This window comes from Marmota flaviventris, chromosome 14 (assembly GCF_047511675.1).
Source record: "Marmota flaviventris isolate mMarFla1 chromosome 14, mMarFla1.hap1, whole genome shotgun sequence".
Classification (NCBI taxonomy): Eukaryota; Metazoa; Chordata; class Mammalia; order Rodentia; family Sciuridae; genus Marmota; species Marmota flaviventris.
This window is the reverse complement of record NC_092511.1, coordinates 83,397,753-83,420,655: the sequence shown is the minus strand read 5'-3', so window position 1 is coordinate 83,420,655 and position 22,903 is coordinate 83,397,753. Positions and strand designations below refer to the sequence as shown.

At 46.5% G+C, this 22,903-nt stretch overlaps 1 pseudogene; it reads right to left on the bottom strand.

Moving 5' to 3' along the window:
* Positions 1–267: 267 nt before the first annotated feature.
* Positions 268–12,549, bottom strand: LOC114105555 (nucleoside diphosphate kinase, mitochondrial pseudogene; annotated as a pseudogene).
* Between the last annotated feature and the right edge of the window lie 10,354 nt (positions 12,550–22,903).

Genomic DNA, 22,903 nt, shown 5'->3' with positions numbered 1-22,903 from the left:
AGATCAAGGCTACCTTTCAGAACATCTCTTCCATTTGGCCTCTCTTTCAGTAAGCTGGGCCAATCTCCTTGTATGGTGGTCTCCGGGGTCCAAAAGAGTGAAATGGAAACCTCAAAGACATTACATGTTCTTTTTTTTTTCAATTAGCAGTGGATTTTAATGTGTCACCTCTGAAGATGCCCAGAGGTTGTCTGGCACTTTGTTCCAGAAGGATTTGGTCCAGTCTTGTGCTAACTTAGGATTCAGAAAGGCACATAAATTTGGGCCTCAAACTCCCTTGAGTTGGGTTGGGGCAGAAAGTGAACAAAAAAGTGCTCTTGGGGAGGCAGGATGGTGTGGCTTGAGTTGTTGACCAAAGTAGTTGGTCCTGGTGGTTGCTGGGCACTGAGGGCAGCACAAGCCCTTAGCTGGGCAGCTGCTGCTGTAATGGCCCCCATCTGCCCAGTTCACCAGCTCGCTGCTTTGGAACACAGCTGGATCCCTCTGGGTCCCTTCCACTGGGTCACTGGCGTGGTTGATGGTGGATGATGTTTCTGCTGATGAGGATGCTGCAGTCCCCCCGGAGGGTCCCAGGGGCAGCCTTAGTGGAATCACTGTGCCTGTCATGGCCCTTGAGGTCCGGACCACATTGTACCCTTCCCAGACCGTGGCCACCTTGGGCACAGAGCACATGTTGCTGATGAGGACTGGGTGAAAGGGCTTCCTCTGTAGGTCCTGGTAGCGTTCAGCAAGGACCCTCAGGGCCTTCAGTGTCTTGTGACAACCAGCTTGAAGCCCCACCTCTCAAGGCGCTGGATCACAGCTCCGATGAGCAGCCGCTGTGCCCATCTGGCTTCACTGTAACCAGGGTGCGCTCCTGGGTCCAGGAGGGCCCACTGGAGCTGGGGTGCACCAGCTGGCTTGGCCCCGGGGACGGGGGTTGCAGCCTACACAGTCGCACCTGAAGCTCTGCACATGTGAAGAGGCCACCATGATACTGGCCGGCCTGGGCGCCTCAAAGATACCACTTTTACCACACTCTTGGTCAAAGCAGTTGTGAGGCCACTCCTGATGGCATCTGTCTGCAGAGTTTGTACCCATGTTTAAACAAGCATACAAACTTCAGTTTCTATTTTTGTGGTTGTTTTGGTAAGTTATACTTTTCTAGGAATTTCTTACATTGCCTGTTTCTTTCTCCCCCCACCCCCTCTCTCTTTTGGTACCAGGGATTGAACTCAGGGACATTCAACCACTGAGCCACATCCCCAGCCCTATTTTGTATTTTATTTAGAGATGAGTTGCTTAGCACCTCACGGTTGCCAAGGTTGGCTTTAAACTTGCGACCCTCCTGCCTCAGCCTCCTGAGCACACAGGTGTGCGCCTCCATGCCCAGCCCCATTTTCTTCCTGACACTGGTTATTTGTATCGTTTTCTTTTCTTGGTCAGTCTGGACAGGAGTTTACCAGTGATCTTTTATAGGATTTATTTGAAAAGATTGACTTTTCAATATGTCTGAGCTACATCCCCAGTCCTTTTTATTTTGAAACAATCTCACTAAGTTACCCAGGCTAGCCTTGAACTTGGAGATCCTCCTGCCTTGGCCTCTAGGGTTGCTGGGATTACAGGCATGCATCATTAAACCCAGCTGTATTTTTGTTTTTAATTGAATCAATTTTCTTATCTTCTTCTTTCCTTGCTTTTAGTTTTCTTTTTCCTTTTTTTGGTCCTGGGGATTGAACACAGGAGCACTTTACCACTGAGCTGCATTCCCACCCCTTTTTATTTTTATTTTGAGACAAGGCCTCACTAAATTGCTGAAACTGGTCTTGAATTTGCAGTCCTCCTGCTTCAGCCTCTGGAGTTGCTAGGATTTCAGCTGTGTGTTACCACACCTGGCTTTTTCCTGCATATTGAAATGAAGGTTTAGCTTACTGGTTTTCAGGCTTTCTCTTTTCTAATATATGCACTAAATTACTGACAAAGCACAGCTTTCTATTTTGATTTCTTCATTGATATCAGATTGTTTAGAAGTTTAGAATTGTTATTTCTTAATTTCTAAACATGGAGATTTTTCTAGCTCTCTTGCCTACTTGCAGTTGGTTTGGGAACACATTTTATATGATTTCCCTCTTCTGACATTTGTTGAGGCCTTGAGGCTTGGCATGTGTTCAGCTTTTGCTAATGTGCCATATGTGCCTGAGTCACAGTCCTCAGCTCAGGATGCACTGTCGTAGCTTGAGATCCTGAGACAGGGATTGGGGAGGTGATCCCAGACAGCACTGGCAGGGCAGTGGGAAGTGAGACAGGGACAGGGACGCAGCATCATCGAGCAGATGACCACCGTGGGCCACAGTTCTCTGGGGGACTCTGGGAAGCAGTGGAGAGCCTGATTCTCCAGGAAGGCTTGAGGGTACTCACGCACCAACCACCACCAGCCATGTGGTCTAGGGCTATCTGGGGGCTGTTGTTCCCCCCTGCCACTTCCTGCTGGCCACAGGCAGAGTGGGCGCTGGTGGAGAGGAATCTCTGTGGCAAAGAGCAGCTGCCTCAGCTGCTGCCACCTCCTGGGTTCACTTCAGCTGCCACCTCCTGGCCGCCCATTGCCACAGCAGCCATTGCACAGCCTGGTGTAGCTGCCTCAGCAGCAGCCACCACCATTGTACCATCTTTTCTGCCATCACCCGCCTCCCAGCATAGCCACGTTGCTGGGGGTGTTGTCATAACAGGGAATCTTTCAAAATGCCTCACTCCATAAAACATGGCTTCGCCCACCCAAGCAATGGGTGTGGAAGGTGGAGAATTCTGGGAAGAATGGAGGGGGCCGTGTGCAGGTGCTGCAGTGCTGGAGGGAGCTGGTGACCTTCAGGATTCTGAGGAGACCGAGTGTGCTAGTCACTGTGGGTATGAGGAGGTGGGAGATGTTAGCAGGAAGTGGGGTGCATCTCCCAGGGTCTCCATTTTACCTTTGAGAGCTTTCCAGCTATAATGGATGATTTTGTGCTTGCTATTGAACATTCTGACTTTGTTGAAAACCATAATCACTACAATAATGATAACATTTCAGTCAGTACTTAACCTTCTTTGGGTAAACAGTTGGTGCCATGAAAAACCTTCAAGCAGAATGTGTGCAAGGTTAAAAGCAGATCCTGTAAGGAACTTAATAATCTTGAAAGAAAGTGTGCTGCCTTCAATCATAAAGTGTGTTGCTTGAAAAAGTCCTGATGCCCAGGCCATACTTGGACTAATTAAATAAGAAACTTGGGGTGAGATCCAGACATTGATAAATTTTTTAAATTACCATTTTCAAAACCCAGCCAAGATGCATCCATCCAAGATGCATCCATACCTGGCTGGAGGAGTTCCTCATGTTTGATTCTGATTGCTTTATGATACTAACTTACTTGGTAATGAGGTCCTCAAAGATGTTGAACTTATTCTTTTTTTTTTTTTTGGTGATACTGGAGATTGTACCTGGGGCCTCACACAAGCGCTCCACCACTGAGCTATATTTCTAGTCCTTTCAAGAAAAAAAAATTATTTTTAAATTTTGAGACAGAGTCTTACCAAATTGCCCAGTCTGGCCTCAGACTTGCCATCCTCCTACCTCAGCCTCCTGAGTAGCTGGGATCACAGGCTTGCACAACTGCACTTAGCTAGGATGTTGAACCTATTCCAAAGTCCCTAAAGACAGAGTTTGCAACACCTCCTTTTTTTTTTTTTTTAATTCAATGAGAATTTGCCAATAAGGTCATGACTTATGAAACAAGGTCACACACAAGTAATATGAATGAATCTCTTTCTTCTCTGATGGGCCACAGATTACTGCTGCATGGTGGGTGAGGTCCATTAGCCTAAGGAGCAGGACTCCCGAAAACATTAGGAAGCAGCAGAAATGCCAAGGACATGGACAGGTTTGCACAGTGAGGGAGCCGCCCCTGAGGCTCCAAGCCTGGAGGCCTGGATGTTGCCACTGGAGCCGCTCCAGGAGCCTGTGAATGGCAGTTCCAAGGCCCACCTTGGCCTTCCCTGCTGCCAGTAGCACAATGGTGGGGAGGAAAAGGGGGCATGCAGATCATCCCCGAGACCCTGCCCACAGAGCTCAGGCCCGGGAGCCAGGCCCAGGCAAGCTGGTCTAGAGCATGGAAGTGCCTGACATGGGAGAGGAAGGACACAAATGCAGTGGTACTAAGTGGATGTCACCTTTATTTAAAAAATAGCAATGACATTTCTTTCTGTTTACCATCCAGTAAGACATTTTTTGGCTTTTTATGTTCCTTTCTCATGAATACTTTAAACTACCTGAGTCTTTAGGACATCCTTTTCTTTTGTGTGGTATGTTCAATGTTTCCTTGAGAGATGTTTGGCTTGGTGTCACTGCACTGGACTGACCGCAGGAATCGGCATAATGTGGGCTTGGTGAGAGCTCAGCTGCAAGTCCAGGTGAACTTTACGTGATGAAGTAGAAACATCCCATTAGTGGGTCGGCACTGCTTTTTTTTTTTTTTAGAGAGAGAAAATTTTTTAATATTTATTCTTTAGTTTTCGGTGTACACAACATCTTTATTTTATTTGTATGTGGTGCTGAGGATCGAACCCAGCGCCCTACGCATGCCAGGCGAGCACGCTACTGCTTGAGCCACATCCCCAGCCCTGCACTGCCTTTTTTTTTTTTTTTTTGTGGTGCTGGGGATTACCCAGGGCCTGGTGTATGCGAGACAAGCACTCTACCAACTAAGCTATGTCCCCAGACCCTGTGTCTGCACATTTTGAGGAAATGGGAAGAGGACCGTAATGCACATTGTGGAGGCCTCAGCATCACAGAAGATGGTCACATGGCTCTCAGCTCACAGGCATCCAGGACACTTGGCAAGCAAGATCTCTTCTTTTTCTATGGTAAGATGCTTATATACTGGATGAGTTGCCAATATTTACATTTGCACTGTCTGCCAAATATGCAGATAAGTTGGCAAAGTCTAGTTTCTATCCATATATTAGCACTCTTGTTTTCCAAAGTTTTATCACAATTTTCATAGAACCCTAGAAGATGATTTGAAACCCCGTTTTTCAAATCTAAGATCAAGGGGGACCCTTCATTGTTGCCTCCATGATTCAACATGAGAAGCGTGATCATTGGTAAGACCTCGCAGATTTGGCTTTACACTGTACGGGGCCAACACATCTGCTCTCAGAATTTAACCTTTTGCTCATCCCCTGAGAATCTTTTTGTAATAAATCAGAAAGTGTAATTTTACTGTTTCATAGAACAGTATGAGAGTGCAGGCGTGTTGGTGGGGTGTGCCCAAATTCAACAGCTTCCATTTTCAATGGGACATTGATGTCTTTGAGGGTGAAACCCCCCACTTCTGATTGATTTAGGAATACTTGCCTATCTCATGCTGAACTCTTGGGATCTACCCTTCATACATGCTTCCGCATACTCTTTCCCACCAAGCACAATCCCACGTCATCTGTAGTTGTGTAGTGTGAACTGCTTTGCCTGCTTACTTTCCTAATCCATTGTATGTGTCCTTCCATTTGTCACTAAGACAACAGAATCACTTAGTCTTTGTTTCCAGTGATGTCTGGCAATGGATATTGTTAGCATTCTGATTTTTAATAGCTAAACTCTAAATAGCTAGTATCTTTATGATACTAATTTACTTGGTAATGAGGTCCTCAAAGATGTTGAACTTTTTTTTTTTTTTTTTGGTGATACTGGAGATTGAACCTGGGGCCTCACACAAGGGCTCCACCACTGAGCTATATTTCTAGTTCTTTCAAGGAAACAAGATTACAAACAAGATGGTGTTTGTAATGTTAAAAATCGGAGTAGCACTGCTCAGTCCTGAGCACAACAGCTAATCCCGTCACACACTGCTAACTCAACTACTGCGTATTGAGGTTGCACACTGTTTCACTTCATCCAGAAAGATGCTGCAAAGTGTTATTCATACTGTGAGTCACAAAGCATGGCTCAGGAGAAAAACAGCAAGTGACTATGGAAGGTAGTGGACCTCTGAAATCCACTCTCCACTCAGATTTCCCTGTAAAACCACGACAAGTCAGCTGCCAACCCAACAGTGCTATTTCAATGTCTTAAAGCATCACAGTCGTGCTGGATTCCCAGCTGAGCTTTTACTGTGGCTCGCAAAACAGCTCCATCTCAGTCTTCCCTGAGCCAGGTGGTTCCACTCTTCCAACTTCTCAGGCCAAAGGCCTCAGCGGTATCTTGGACCCCCTTCTTTCTCTCCTACTCCTTATCCAATGCATTAAGAAATCCTCCCGACTCCAGATTATATCCAAGCCCAGTTGCTTCCCATCGTGCTGTTACCAAATCCGGACGAGCTTCTATCACAGTTGTGTGTGCCTCCTCCCTGATGTCCCAGTTTCGGCATCACCTTGACCTCCATAACTGTCCTCCACACGATAGCCAGAGACCTCCTTTTTAAGATGTAAGAATACATATTGTTGCTCCGTCTGGAAGTGTGCAAAGGCATAAATCTCACTCAGGGCAAAAGCCAAAGTCCCTTCAGTGGCTCCAAAGCACGGTGCAGCCAGATGTCCTCCTCCTCATGTCTGCCCTCATGTCCTTCCAAGCTCTGGGCCACTTGTCCTCTTCTCTGCTCTTGGACACTCCAGGCTCTTCTGGCCCTTTGCATAATTGTCCTGCTGGGAACCCTCTTCTCCCAGATAAATGTGCTGATAACTACATCACCACTAAGCCTTTGCACAAATGTCACCTTTTGCCATCCACAGTCACCCACCCAACCCTCTAACCCTCACTTCTTTTCCTTTAAATTCCTTATTTTTTTTTTTTTTAAGATACCAGGGACTGAAGCCAGAGCACTTAACCACTGAGCCACATCCCCAGCCCTTTTTATTTTTTTTATTTTGAGACAGGGTCTTGCTGAGTTGCTTAGGGCTTCACTAAGTTGCTGAGGCTGGCTTTGAACTCATGATCCTCCTGCCTCAGCCTCCCGGGTTACAGGCATGCACCACCCCACCTGGATTAACCCTCATTTCTGATACTCCATCCTGGGCTCTTTCCCTTCAGCCTCGCCTCATACACCATCTCAGGCTCTCGTCGATTAGCTGAACGATTGTCTCCCCCGTGAGAATGGGAGCTTTGCAAAGCCAGAACTCTCTCTTATTTGCTTGCTGTTTTATCCACAGCATTTAGAATAGTGACTGGCACACAGTAGGTGCTCAGGGAACATTGAGAACGAGTGAAGGAGGCCGTCACCATGCTCTTTTCAGGTGCCAGAGTGGGAAGTGGGCTGCAGCTGTTGTGGTGGACTAGGAGTATGGTGGGCGAGGGTCCTGGGCCTTGTGGTCAGCCACGGCGCTCTCACTTCCTGCTCTAAGTGGCACAGCCAGCTTACAGGTTGATCAAGGCTGCATTCACTGGGGAAGAAGGTTGTAGGAAATGCAAGTGCTGGCTGACTTCAGAAGGTGGCCAGGTACCTCACAGGTGCTCGCTCTAGTTCTCTGCTCAACCCAACGCTGCACCAGGGCTCAGAGTCCTCCCTGGACCTTCTGCACACACCCAGCAGATGAAGGAAGAGTTGGGGCTCCAGGATCATGGGGATGTTTATCAGAAGCCGCTTCTGGAAGTGCTCTAGGGGCTGTCACAGTTGCCATCATTCGGGCTCAGCCGAGCTCACTGCACAGTCACTAAGGGAGGTCACACACCGTGTTCTCCGTGGCACTGAGTGAGCTCTGACCTGGTGCCTGCCATTCCGGGTCCCCTCACATGGGGAGGAGCACTCGGTGTAAACTGTGTGCAGCCACGTGCACTTGCCACTATGGACGGGTTGGACATGCGTGTCCTGGAGCAGTGGAAGTATCTCGTTTCATTTCTAGGAATTTGTGCTAGAGAAACCTGAGTGGAAATGCGAATGTGCAGGGACACATCCTGTGGTTTTTTTTTTTTTTTTTTTTTACATTAATACATACTTTGAGACCAGTTTGGCTAGATGCTGCTTTGTCTATAAAATGGAATGCATATGGCAATTTGAAAGAATGAGATAAATGGGGCTGGGGCTGGGGCTCCGTGGCAGAGCGCTTGCCTAGCACATGTGAGGCAGTGGGTTCCTCAGCCCCACATAAAAATAAAATAAAAATAAATAGATAAATAAATGAAGGTTTTGTGTTCATCTACAATTAAAAAATTACTTAAAAAAAGAATGAGATAGATCTTTATTGGCATTTGAATAGATGATCAATAAAATGCAAGCTATGATGCAAGTATATGATCTCAGAAAGATTTTTCTGTATATTAATTATTATTTTTAAGTAATACTTGCAAATGGTACAGAATTCAAAAGGTACAAAAATGTATGCATTGGGTTCCTTTCACCTTTGCTCTGCGTCTCAGTTCCTCTCCTTGCAGGCAATCAGTATTACCCGGCTCTTGTATATCCTTTTAGAACATTCTATGCACACACCAGGTGCACACACATGCAGGTGCATTTACCCACATGTGCACACGTGTGTTTTTATCCCCTCCTTTTCATTCAAGGGCTAACCTTCTTTACATGCTCGCTCTTTTCTTTTTTCACCTAAAAATTTAACTTGGCAGTCAGTCCATATCATATATAAATATATATTTTTTTTCTTTTTTGCAGTGCTGGGGATCAAATTCAGGGCCTTGTGCATGCTAGGCAGGTACCATGCTAGCTCTACCACTAAGCTGCCCCCTGGTCCCTTGTTCTTTTTATGGCCACATAATTAATATATGTGGATATACAGAGGAATTGTGTGTTCATTGAGTGATTTCAGTAGGATTATGTGAAAACAGACTCTTCAGAGCTCCTGCCAAGGCCACCAAGGCTCTGCATATGGCTGCTCTTCTCAGTCTTCCTCTCAGACTTGTCTCTAGACTCCCATTGACCAGGCTTTCTTCAGGCTCCTTCAAGGCCTCTTTTTAGATGGACTTCAGCCTCAATATCCACCCTGTGGCCTTCCAACCCCAGTCTTAGCAAATAATCCTGCTAAGTCAGTGAGAATCCTCACTCCTGATATCTGATCAAATTTCTCATCCCCCATCTCCTTGTTAGGTCAGTCTAGCAAGGGATGGGTACTTTTTTAGGGATGGATACTGGGGATTAAACCCAAAGGCTCTTAAGCACCGAGCTACATACACTCCCAGCCCTTTTTATATTTTATATTGAGACAGAGTTTTGCAAGTTGCTTAGGGTCTTATTAAGTTGCTGAGGTTGGCCTTGAATCTGTGATCCTCCTGCCTCACCCTCTGGGATTACAGAGTGCCACTGCACCCAGCTAGGATCATCCTACCCTTGGTGTCTGACCCCGTCACTCTGTTCATTGGCTGTCATCCCCAGTGTCCTTGGTTCAGAGCTGAGCCCCATCTCTTTCTCCTGTAGGATCCCTGTTACAGAGTCCCCAGTGCAGCAGTGGTCAGAGGCAGGCTTTGGAGAGTGATTGATCCTGAGGCTCTGACCCCACTGTGTGTGAATCCACTGTTGGATGGGGAGGTGGGGAAGCCTCAGGAGGTGGGCCTAGAAGTGGGTGACTGAGGCACGCCCCGGAGGGCTGTGCTGGGACCCCGGCTCCTCTCCTTCCTGACTCTCTTTGCTTCCCTGCCCCTGTGCAGTGAGTAGCTTGCTCCATCCACCCCCTGCTACAGTGTCCTGCCTTGCCACAGGCGATAAAACTGTGTGGGTGTCCTCCCTGGCAGGAGAGGCCTTCCCTGGCCTTCTCCCCATGGGCCGCCATCTGCATGGGCCTTTTTCAGGTCCCGAGGCACTTGGGTTTGGAGGGATACCAAAGGTGGAAGCGTCAACTAGATGTGTTTTCATTTACCTTGTCTCTGTTGGATCACAGTCCTTGAGAGAACCTCGGTTCACAGAGGGGACCCCCTAACCTGTGTCTGTGGAGGTGGGTACCCCAGTGGATCCCCCTGGAAGTGGATGTGCTGTCCTACAAAGCAGCAGCTTCTCAGAGAGCAAATCCACCTACTGTTTTTGACACTCCACGCCACGGTCTGTCTCGGTGCCTCCCATGGCCCGGAAGTGAGAGTGAAGGTCCACCTCAACTTGATTGGCTTGGCCGCACGGCCTTCTTTCAGGAGAGGTGACTTCTTGTCATCCAGCTTAATCCTAGACCCACGTCCAGGCCACTATGTGCCTTTCCTTTCCAATGTCTACCAGATTTGACAAGAAAAAACCAGAGGAGCTGCCTGTAGCTCACCACAGAGCTGGGCGGGTCCAGCTGGGCCCCCCCGGCCTGCAGCCAAGACCACGGTGCAAGTGGAGGCCCCTTCGCCGACGTGTCCCGTATCCAAGGGTGACAGCCGACACACTGCGGGGTGAATGCACGCTGTCCTCCTGATGTGACAAACATGACTCCATGGAACAGCATTTTAAATATGTATAGAGCTATGGCTTTTATAAAAGTTGGCAACACGTCAGAGATGACTACATTTCACATTTACTCTCATGGCTGCGCAGCTTGTGAGGTTTGCAAGAATGATCAAGACAAATAGAATTTGTGATCATTTAATGTGATTTCTTTAAATCATTTTTTTGCCTTCATTTCAGCAAGATCACTTACTTTTTTAAGCCAAGATTTTTACATAATTTGTAAAGAAGCAAGAAAGTGGGTGCTGAGCACCCTTGGGAACAGGAACTATGCGGGAGCCTGTGGCATTCATGATGTCACACCTTCCTGGTTGGAATGTGGATGGTGCTGCCATTTGGGGACTAGTGTGGCAGTTCCTCAAAAAGTTGACCTGGGTGGCAAGAGGTTGAACCATGGGTACCAAATTATAGCTGGATAGGAGCAAGGAATTCTGGGGTGCTATTGCACAGCAGGTGATAAACACAATGGTAATGTACCATACACTTCAAAAAGCTAGAAGAGCTGGACGCAGTGGTGCACACCTGTAATCCCAGCTATGAAGGAGGCTAAGGCAAGAGGATTGCAAGTTTGAGGCCAGCCTCAGCAATTTAGTGAGCACTTGTCTCAAAAAAAAAAAAAAAAAAAAAAAAGTAAAAAGGGTTTGGGTTATAGTTTACTGTAGAGCACCCCTGGGTTCCACCCTCAGTACTGCAAAAACCAACAATAAAACCAATTTAGATAAGGATTTTGGAAGTTTCCTCCATAAACAAATGATGTCTGTCACTTCCCAAGCATCTACAAAGTGCTGGGCCGTGAGCTGAGTGCTGGGGTCATATGTGCCAGTGAATAGGCAGACAGAAGTCCCGCCTCAGTGAAGGGGAGAGATGAGAGAGAAAATAGGCATTCTACCAGACCGTGTTATCCAGACTGGCCCTGAACCTGTGATCATACACTGGACACAGAGTAAAGGGCTTCGTTTGTTTCCTTTTTTCCTTTATTTGTACCGGGGACTGAACTCGGGGGCACTCAACCCCTGAGCCACATCTCCAGCCCTTTTTTTGTATTTCATGTAGACACAGGTCTCACTGAGTTGCTGAGGCTGGCTTTGAACTTGTGATCCTCCTGCCTCAGCCTTCCGAGCCACTGGGATTACAGGCATGTGCCACCGTGCCTGGCTGGGACCCTGTTTCTGATACAGAAGCCTCAGTGCCTGCCGGACCCATGACTTCTGTCCAGAGTTGGTTCCTAGTCATCACAGGTGAAGGAAGCCATGTTACCCAGAGCCCTGGCTCCACCCACTCTGGATGGATTGGCTACACTGGACCTTGGGCCACTCTCTTGTGGCCTCAGTGGTACCTCACCCCTGCTGTCACCTCTTCTGAGTATGCTGTTGCTGTTTCAGTCCAATCAGCCCACTCTGGGCATACCACTGTGACCCTTGAAACTCAACTGTCTCATGGCTGCCTTTCTGGGTCCTTTACAGTTTGACAGTGGTGCGTCTTTTGTCATAAAGTCTGCAAAGCCACTATTGTGTCCCCCAATAGCTCATGTGCGAGGCAAAGCAGGAACATTCAAAGTGAATTAACCCCACTGGGATTCACTGAGTGGTACGGAAGGCAGGCAGCATGTGGCTGGAGGAGGTGGGCATGGGGTTGTGACTCTGGAGCACACATTCTGCATGCGGAGAGTGGAGCCCTCTCTCTGCTTCTGATCATCCTGGGAGCCCCTTCCCCCTCCACACCCTCCACCATGATGTTCAGCCTCACCTCCAGCCCTGAGGATGCAGTCAGCCGTCTTTGGACTAAGACCCCTAAAACTGTGAGCCCTCAAATAAACTATTCCTCCTTAAAATTGTTCTTGTCAGGTCTTTTAGTCACACAGCGAAAAAGCTGTCTGAGACATTCATCCAAGGGAGGACCGAGAGCCAGGCTAGTCCACGAACCTGCGCGGTCCCTCACTCAGCCTTCGGATGTGGGGGCTCTGAAATGAAGCCTTCCGACTCTGCCTCCCTACCTCCCCCTGGGCCAGCATTAGGAGGGTGGCTTGGTCATTGTGCTCCATGCCCAGGGCGTGCCCGTGTAGCCAGACTGCACCATACTTCCCAGCACTTCTGCGATCCAGCGTTGGCCTCTGCCGAGGGCAGGCTGGACGTTCATCAGGAGTTATAGCCATCGCAGCCTGGGCTGGGGGCAGGCCATTCTGCTCCATGGCCTCTTCCCGGTACACTGTTCCCACTTGGGCCCACCTGGGCCTTGGCATCTCCACCTGATTAAATTCTATGTGAACGCCCATCAGCTGGGTTTTGTACAGACGAGCGCATGAGCTAAATGAAGAGGATGGAATCAGCACCCCCATGTCTTTTGGTTCACTTCTTTACAGATGTGGATTTTATGAGGAATGAACCCTCTCTGTTACACACCTGTAAAACCATAGTTTTGTTTTGTTGGGGGTTTTGTTTTGGTTTGTTTGATGTTTCGTTTTTTTCTCCATGTTTTTAATTTGTGCAGTATAGTTGCAGATGGTGGTGAGGTTCATCATTACATACGCACACATGAGCACAATCTAACAATATAATTGGCACCTCTGCATCTTTAAAGTCTCCAGGGTGGCCCCAAGGAACAGGGATTTCCACAGGGACAGGGACTCATTTTTGTTTGGGCATCTAGGTGGAGGTAGTCTGGCTGCCATAATTGCCCTTCATCTTTGGGCCAGGGAAGGGATGGAGGGATTTGGCCATCATGCAGTGTATTTGGTGTGACTGCAAAATAACCTCAAGATTTGTTCAGGATCCTACCTGACCCACTGTGAGAAGGACTCTTTCCAAAACTCTACTAACCCCATAAAGCCCTCTGTCTGGTGGACCCTGGGACGTTCATGCTCTCCACTGTGGAGCCAGTGCATACAAGAGCCAGTTTCCATAGCGTGGCTTCTTTGAGGAAGACCTGAGAACCTGATTCACACCTAACTTTTTCCAGTGGCCTTTTGAAGCAAGGGAAGGGTTCTTGAGGCTCCCTGACCTGTCACTCAGCTGATCACTGTGAGGATATGGAGAGATCAGACACTTCCAGCACTTTACATGTTGCCTGGAACACAGCCCAGCAGCCACCAATACCCCGTGCTTGTCCTTTTGGAAAAAGAATGCAAACCTCATTCATTACCATTATTTCATCAATATTTTAATAACATATATTCCATAGTGTTCTTAATTTTTCTAATATGCTTTCACGTATTTTATAGCATTTAACTACTCATAATATTTCTTGGAAGGAGGCTAAGATTTTGGATACCAAGTCTCACAGAATGCAAATGACTTGCCTCTTATTTTCAAATAACTGTACACACACACACACACAAATATATATATATAACCATAGCATCCTTTCTACATATAGCTATATAACTGGACTTGTAGTTTACATATTTATTTATTTATTTAGGTACTGGGGATTGAACTCAGGGGCATTCAACCAATGAGCCACATCCCCAGCCCTTTTTAGTATTTTATTTAGAGACAGGGTCTCACTAAGTTGCTTAGTGCCATGCTAAGTTGCTGAGGCTGGCTTTGAACTTGTGATCCTCCTGCCTCAGCCTCCTGAGCCGCTGGCATTACAGGTGTGTGCCACAGTGCCCAGCTGGACTTGTACTTTAAACATATATGTGTACTCCTTACCCTAGTGTTTGATTTAGCAAATTATTATCTTTAAATGTCATTGAGGGTGTCAGGAACTGTGTGCCAACCACAGCTACTAGACGCCTATGGGGAAAGCATTTCCAGAGAGCAAGATGGCAAGACTTAAAAGACCTGGGAAAGTATCAATATCTTACCCCAGCAATTCACAGTCTAGAAATTCATCACACTATGGTTTGTGACTGTGGAAAAAGGAGGTGATGCAATTACTTCAAAGTCCAGGAGAGGCTTGGTAGGGTTTGACAAGGTCATGCAGTAGAGCCATTACGACGAGAAGCTATTGATCGCAGGTTATAGTCCTCCTACAGAGCCACAGGTTCCGCACCCATGAATTCAGTTAACCATGGAATGAAAATATTTGAAAAAAATTTGCCTCTGTGTTGAACACGTATGACTTTTTTCTTGACATTATCCCATAAACAATCTAGTGTAACAACTACGTACAGAGCACTTTCACTGTATCAGGAGTTATAAATAGTCTAGAGATGATTTAAAGTAGGAGGAGATGATCCTTCTGTAGGAGGATTTGCAGATTCTGGTGTCCATGGGGAAGTCCTGGAACCAGTCATCTGTGGATACTGAGGGACAACTGTGCTTAGGAGTAGAATACCTATTCTCGACTTCATTTAAATAATTTTAAATGTGCAAGAGTAGTCAGAACATTTTTGATAAAGAAAATCAACGAAAGGGGACATCTGTCATTCTGATATCAGAACATTTTGTGGAGTGTGGCCGCTAGAATAAGGTAGTATCACCCCATACCAGAAGACAGGCCAACGGACTAGATTAGATGCCCATTTACACACGCACATTTAACCTAGGATAGCAGGGCAAAGCAGATCTGTGGCAAAGAAACTAACTTCAATGACAGCGTTGGAAGAGTAAATTTTTTTTTTTTGTAGATGGACACAATATCTTTATTTATTTTTATGTGGTGCTGAGAATTGAACCCAGGGCCTCACACGTGCATGGCTGGTGCCTTACTACTGAGCCCCAGCCCCAGCCACCGGAAGAGTAAATTTTTAAAAATGATCCAGATATATTAAAGAGCTAAACAGAAAACAGTATACTAGACAAACACATAGAATTGTTTATTTAATGAAGGCAAGAAAGTCTATAATACAGACAGAAAATGTAACAAAGATGAAAAAACTGTTTACATCAAAATTTAGAACTCTGCATAGCAGATGAGCCATCAATGAGCTTACAAAACAGAGAACTGACTGGGAGGTACGTACACACCAGGTGTAAGAAAAATCCAGAATATACAAAGGGGTCTACTAAATCAAGAAGAAAATAATAAAAGACAAATGGCTTGACCATGTAGATGGTTGGTAGATGGATAATCTTCATTTTGCAGCATTTTTCTCAGTAATTTTTCAGTCTTTTGGGATCTCAGCTTTGTTCTCAAGCTGCACATGAAGTAAGCACAACACCCAACGGCTTGGGCGGTCAATTAAGGCTCCGCAGCTTGCTCCTCCCCTGTCCAGGAGGTGGCGCTGTCCTGGAGAGACCAACCTAAGCGCCTTTCACAGGAGGCCTGGGGCAGGGAACTGCTGCTGCATAGGAAGGAAACACCAAGGTGGAGGATCACTTTCCAGAGCATATTTATTTAGTGTATTTTTGGGGAAATATACTAACCTAAAAAAAAGGGAGGGTATTCATTGTAAAAAGTAAAAAGTGGTGTATTTTTTTTTTTGAGAGAGAGAGAATTTTTTAATATTTATTATTACTTTTCGGTGGACACATCTTTTTTTTTTTAATGTGGTGCTGAGGATCAAACCCAGTGCCCAGCACATGCCAGGTGAGCGCGTTACCGCTTGAGCCACATCCCCAGCCCAAAAGTGGTGTACTTTTAGTCATGAGCCGGTTAGTCATTGTGCACAGGTAAGTCCATATCCCAATCTGCTTGAATCAAGTGTATGAAATATGATATGTCAAGAGCTTTGAAATGTTTTGAACAACTAATAATAAAAAAATAGACATACACACAAAAATAATAATAATAATAATTATCTGCTTATGTAACTGACCTTATTAAGGATTGTGGCCACCTTCTTAAGGTATCTTTGGAAACTAAAATCAAACCCAAATTCAATGTATGATCTTTCCAGGTTCAAAAACCACCATTTTAATATGGCCAGAATCCCCAATGGAGTTCAGAAATCCAACTCAAATTCTTCTTGGATAATGGAGAGATATGAATAAATTTAATGAATGAATAATAAAAAAGAAATAAAGAAATAGAGATACAGTTTATCCTTTTAGCTCTTAGGTTGGACACTAACTACACAAGTGTTTATCTATTACTTAAAAAATTAAAATAAATAAAAGTAAGCCACATATACTGATAATGATGTAGAAATAAAGATTCTGATTGGTAGAAAAAGGAATTGGTAGAAATAAAACCTGATGTTAAAGAAACAGGAAAGAAAACAAGGCAGCCAGGCACAGTGGTGCAGTCTGTGATCCCAGTGACTCAGGAGGCTGAGGCAGGGGAGCAAAAATTTGAGGCTAGCCTCAGCCCCTGTCTCCAAATAAAGATTTAAAAGGGCTGAGGATGTAGCTCAATGATAGAGCACCCCTGGGTCCCCCAGTACTTAAAAAAAAAAAGAAGTCATAAGATTAATCCCAAATTGCTTCCTTCAGGAGCCCACTTAAGGATGAAGAAAGCAAAAGGTTAAAAGACATGCATTTAGAAATGAGAAAGGAAACGTAACCAGAGCTGTGTGCAGATCGCTGTGGGCCACTCTGCTGAAGATACTTCCTGCTGAACTTTTAAGAGTTACATTTGACACAAGAAGCCATTGAACCAGCCCTCTGAGTGTAGACGGGAGTGAAAGGGTTCTGCAGCAACAGCGGCCAAGATACTTGTCCATCAGGGGAGGTGGCCACGTCACTGCAATGGACAGCAAGACTGGAGTGGCAGCCAGATGCTTCGACACGGCATTTCTTGGAGGAGACAAAGAGGGAAGATGGTAAAAGGATCATTTGACTAAATAATCAGAAAAATTGAAGAGCTGGAAGCCAAGCCCCATGTCACCCACCACAGTGAAAATCCCAGGTCCTCATTGCAGTTCTGCGACGGAGTCAGTTCTCAGATTCCTCTGACAGCCCAGGTCCCCTGAGGAGGGGCCAGCATTGCGTTTGTAAATGCATACACTAAACACTCCTCTACTTCTCCCTTAACGGGACCTGTGGCCATGCTCTAGAGCACCTGTCCATCACAGAAAGGGGGATGTACAGAGCAGGGTTCTGAGGTGACACTGACACTAGGGGGTCTGAAGTGCTGCCATCGCTCCCTGCCCAGGGCAAGCCAGTGGGGGCAAGGAAATAACCAGGGTCCTGACTCACGCTTGCCTCGCCATGCGTCCCGTAGCACCATGCATCCAAGACCCACCTTGCAGCTGTATCTCCATCTCCTCATTGGGATGGATATGTCTAACGGCTCGCAGAATCTGCACTCCGTATCTTAGGAAGGTCCAAGCATCCTGTGTTCAGACAAGAGATAACACTACCACATCTGGGGAAGGAGTGCAGAGATTCGCATCTCCATCGAAGACTGAAGATGCAAGGACGGTGGCTCCTGTCATACTCTCATTTGGCTCATATGTGCAAAACCTATATGGATTGCGGTAGGTGACAGTAGACCTCCATCAGCCTATTTGCAACTGCAGGGCTGGATTTCTACCTGAGTGAATCCTTATGGCCTTTGGTACTTGGTTTGTAGCTATTGACCTGGCAAATGCTCTTTTCGGTTCACATCAGTAAAGATGCAAAATTATTTTGGGAAAGATAGAAGAAGAGATTTTTTTGCCTTGCCCCAGTGCAATGTAAACTCTCTTCCTCTTCCCCCTCCTCCTTCTCTCTTCCTTCCCCTCCATCTCCCCCACCTCTCTCTCTCTCTCCCTCTCTGTCTGCAGACTGGAGGATTGAACCCAGGGGGCACTTTATTACTGAGCCACATCCCCAGCCCTTTTTATTTTTTATTTTGAGACAGGGTCTGACTAAATTAATGAGGCTGGCCTTAAACTTGGGATCCTCCTGCCTCAGCCTCCCGAATTGCTGGGATTACAGATGTACACCACTGTCCTGGCTCCTCCCTTTCACGATACAATCCACAGGGACCTTGATGAAAAATTTGACCTTATACAGAACACGATGCTAATTGTACTCGATTGAACAAAATATTCTGAGTGCTCACGTGACAGCTGGTGAAAGATAAGGTCCCCTTTCCCTAAAATTTAGAGCTTTGTTATATTGGTAAATGATCTGGGGATGCACTGGTCTGGGACAAGATGTTTCATTTCACATACCCCCTACTGCTAAGGGAAATATGTAACGTTTGTTGGAACTCTTTGGATTTGGGGGAATCATACCTAATGTGCAATATAGTATTGACTCATCATTTCCTAGTTCAAACAATGCCCAGAACAAGGGGACACTGCAGTGGATCCAGGGTGCACACTGTCCTGATCCCTGGCCCCCATATTAGCAAGTCCAGTGGAGCCGGTGTGTCCATGGTGGATAAAGATGGCATGTGGTCTCTGAAGTACGGAGTCGCCCCACAGAACCCTGGAAACTGGGACGAGGGTGTGCCTTCTGCAACAAACAACTACCTGTGGTTCATTTGAAGATCAGCTCCTGCGACGCCACTTGCCATTCGGCTTTAAAAGACACTTTGAAATTGACCGGGAGGCATCGAATGACTGAAACTGGAGTTGTCTTTCAAGGATGATGGAAATGGTAATCGGGAGCAGGTCCAGAGAATACAAGGCAGTTAAATGAATACATGGCCCAGATCTCTACATCTTCCTCCTCGGATCCATTGAAGCCACTCTCCACCTCCCATCTGTGGCCTTGGGTAGGTCTGCACAATCAACTGGTGGAAGAAAAGTCCTGGGCCTTGTTGGTGTGAGATGAAATGGACTGAAATTACACAATAGCTCTACTCAAGGTGGCCCTAAAAATTGCAACAAGTGGAAATCTTACCATCGATCAGAACTATTGGTCAGGTATTGGGCTGTCCACCTTGTATGAAGGAAGAAGAGGCCTGAAGTGGGTGTATTAGCTTCTTATCACTACAACAAAATACCTGACACAGGCTACTTATGAAGAAAAGAGGTTTATTAAATCCACATTTTTGGAAGTTCAAGGTTATGATGCCTGCTTTGGCTCAGTTCTAATGAAGACCTTGGGGTGAATAGCAGATGGTGGAGAGTGGGCAGGAGCAAGTATGCAATTACATCTTGAACCAGGAGCAGAGAGGACGGACGGCCTTCTTCTGTAACAACTCTTTGTGAACTACTTTCTGATAGCATGCCCACAGTTGGCATAGAAAATAAGCCATCGATGAGTCTACGAAACAGAACTGATTGGGAGATAGCATAAGTACTGGGTGTAAGAGGAAAAGAATTCAGAACACACAGAGCACTCTTACAAATCAAGGATAAAAAGAAAGGACTTGACCATGGAGATGGTTGGTAGACGGGATAATCTTCATTTTGTACCATCCGAGTGGTGAGGACGACTGTGTGTGAGTCCTGGTGAATTGTTCCTGGAGTCATCTGATGCACGGCCCCTTCATTGCTTTCAGAGTCTCTTGCCCTGTCAATCCAGATGGAGGAGAGTAGGTACCGGCAGCAACCACAAATTCCCAGAGCTTGTCGTCTAAAAAGGATCTCAGGACTCAGTAGTTGCACATGAAGTCAGTTCCTTGTAAACTTCTAGGTGATCTACTCTTGCTCCTGACTTTGCAAGATTATTTTTCATGAGTCACACCAGTTCTGCTTTCAGAAGTCTAAATTCCACTCCAACCCCAAGAAATGGGAGAGTCGCACCCTTGACAAGGCCACCAGTGTGAATGCAATGCTTCCTTCCCGCTTCCTGAAAGGACGCCAAGAGCCGTCAGCCAGATGTGTGGTGGCGTCTGCATGCCTGTCCTCCTGATAGTCTGCTGGAGGGAAAGCTCCGGGAACCTCCTAGGCAAAGCTGTGTCCCTGGGCTCCCACTGGGTGGCATTGGCAGAAGTCCATTGTCGTCTGCTAAGATACATCTGGTTTCTGCAGAAACCACATGGGACTCAGATGTGGGAATCATGGAACGGCACCTCCACCTCCTCAGCCTCTTCCCTTCATGGGTGGCACCAATCTGAGCCAACCCCATGGGGAGCATTATTTCCTATTTGCCACTTGGGTCAGGGGAAGCAGTTTCAGGGGTTCCTGCTGGATGCTTACCACTATGGTAGTGGGAATCCTGTGGGGGTTATTCCGACTGCCACACATGTCTTTTCCCGCTGTACATTCATGGGTTGCTGAAATGGCCATCAGGTGGTCCCATGAGCATAGTGGACCCACTAGGAGCCTCCCCTGGTCCAGACCCTACTTGCTGCCTGGCCCTGTAATGAAGATGTTTGAGTCTCTGGTTGTCAAGTTTAGCTCAAATCCTGTGTCCCACAGTCCACAAAACATCTCACTGTTCCTTTTCCTTAATGTATCGTTCCCTGAACACAGGATCGCAGTCCCTCTGGAGGAGTTGGAGGAATCACTGGTCATAGATCTCTACCAGGAAGTGGAAGCATCTTTCCTAGCAGTCCAGCCTTCCTCCCAGCCAAAGGGTGTTACTGACTCTAGTGTGGAAACCAGGTGAGTGATCGGGTGTTCTCGTGCTGGGATCTCTGCCACGAGCCTTCTCATAATTGCTTATTCCCTTTGGTGGCTGTAAATTAGGCTATCTCTTGCTCTGGGGACACCGTGTCCTTTTAGCATTTCTATAATTCTCCCTGGGAAAAGACTCCCGTGGCTCCGTCATTGTACCTGCTCTTCCGTGGATTACAGCAGCCTCACCCCCCTGCTTCTGGCAGAGGGGTGCAGGCACCTGGCCTCAGGACCCCATCATCCGCAGCAGCTCTCCCTCCACTAGTCCTGGTTTAGCTTCTTGCTGAGGCTGGCTTTCTCATCGCTCAGGTAAACGATGAGAGGTCTCCTGTCCGCAGTGGCAGATCCACTCAGCATGCCCATTCCAGAGCCATTCGATCCTTTAGCCGCTACTCTACTCATGTGACAGTTCTGGTAGCTCTGCCTCGCCTCGCGCAGGTCACTGCGCTTCCTAAGTGTCCACTGAGTGTCAGCACCATTTCTGGGTCCTTGCCAGAGTGTGTGTTAATCCCATTCCACACAACAGTGTCAATAAACCATGATTATCCAACCTTGGTTTGTCTTCCTTGGTGCAGCAGGAGAGCAGTCCTGTGTGTCCCCCCAGTGCCTGCTGGACATGGTGGCCATGCCTTGTCTTCTTGTGGTGCACAGTTACTTTCTTCCCCAAGCAGACTCACGTCCTGCGAGTGGCCAGGCAGCAGCAGTTGCTGGAAATTCCCTCCTAGAACTCCTGGGAGTGTGTGAATCCCGTCTGTGTAGACCAGACTCCAGCCACAGTATTTCCATTTCATACCTCCTCACCCTAGTAAGAGGGGGATTGAGTTCTCTCAACCAGCTTCAGTTTAACCACTCCAACTGGCAACTCAGTGAACAGTGCAGAGGAAGGTTGACACCACCATCCCTGGGTCTCCTTCTCCTTCTCCTCCTTTCCCTCCTCCTCTTCCTTCTCTCTCTTTCTCTCTCCACCTCCCTCCTTCTCTCCCTCTCTCTCTCTCCCTCTACCATTCTCCCTCCTTCTCTCCCTCTCCCCTCCCTCTCTTCTCCCTCTCCCTCTTTCCCTCCCTCTCTTCCCCCTCTCCCTCTCTCCCTCTCTCCTTCCCCCTCTCCCTCTCCCTCTCTCCCTCTCTACCTCCCTCTCCCCCTCCCCCTCTCCCTCTCTCCATGTATGTGTGTGTGTGTGTGTGTGCTTTCTTGCTGTGGATTAATTCATGGACATATATGCATATACATATTTGTTTCTTTTTCCTCATTTTCAGCATTTTAAAATTATTGTTATTTTCTTTGCCTTCTGTTTTGGGGGTTAGAGTTTTTAGATTGCTTATTTTTGTTTATTTGTTTCTTTTTCTTGCCCACTAACAGCCACATTCTCTTGTTCTCTCTACTTTTTCCTATTTTTCTCCTCCTTCTTCATAACCATCACTTTCAACATCTCTTCTGCATTCTTTTTGTTCTCATTTTGAACATGCTAAACTCTCTTACCCTCCTATCACATTTTTTTCTATTAATTATCTGTATTTTTACCATCTTTTAGAACTAATTGGTTTATATAACTCCTTCCCCACCATTCATGCTGTTGGGATTATTACTGCTGTGATTGACATAGTTGACCCCTGCTTCTTACTTTAATGACAGACGTAGTTAATTGTTATTTATTGTTTTTGCTCTTGGCAGTTCACGACCCCACTATTCCTGTTTTTGTGGTGATTACTGTTGTAGATGTGCTAGTAGGCACTGAATACTTATTAATGCTGTATAGTGTTTCTTTTGGTTGTTGCTAGTGTTTGTTTCCCCGTTTTCTGTGAGGTGCTGGGAATCCATGGGAACACAAGTTCACAGGGTAGGGATTCTGCTGCTTAACTAAACCCAGCCAAAAGACAGTGCACTTTGCTCCACACACAAATTAACCACACTTGGACTTCAGCTATACATTAATACAAAGAGTAGAAAAGACAAAAATCTAAGCTAATGACCAGTCCCCAAGTAGGAACAGATAGAGATGGGCCCTCAGGTTTCACTCATGAACATCCACTCCTACAGCAAAATCAGAGAGAATTCACAGAGCTGTGAATATCACACCTACAAGGGCTCTCAGGCTAGACCACTGTAGAATACTTGGCAAGAAATGTGGTGCAATAAAAAGGACAACAAGTAAAAGTAAAAGAGAAATCCACCCAAATACATGCATAAAATCCCCAAACAGGAATACAGAAATATGAAG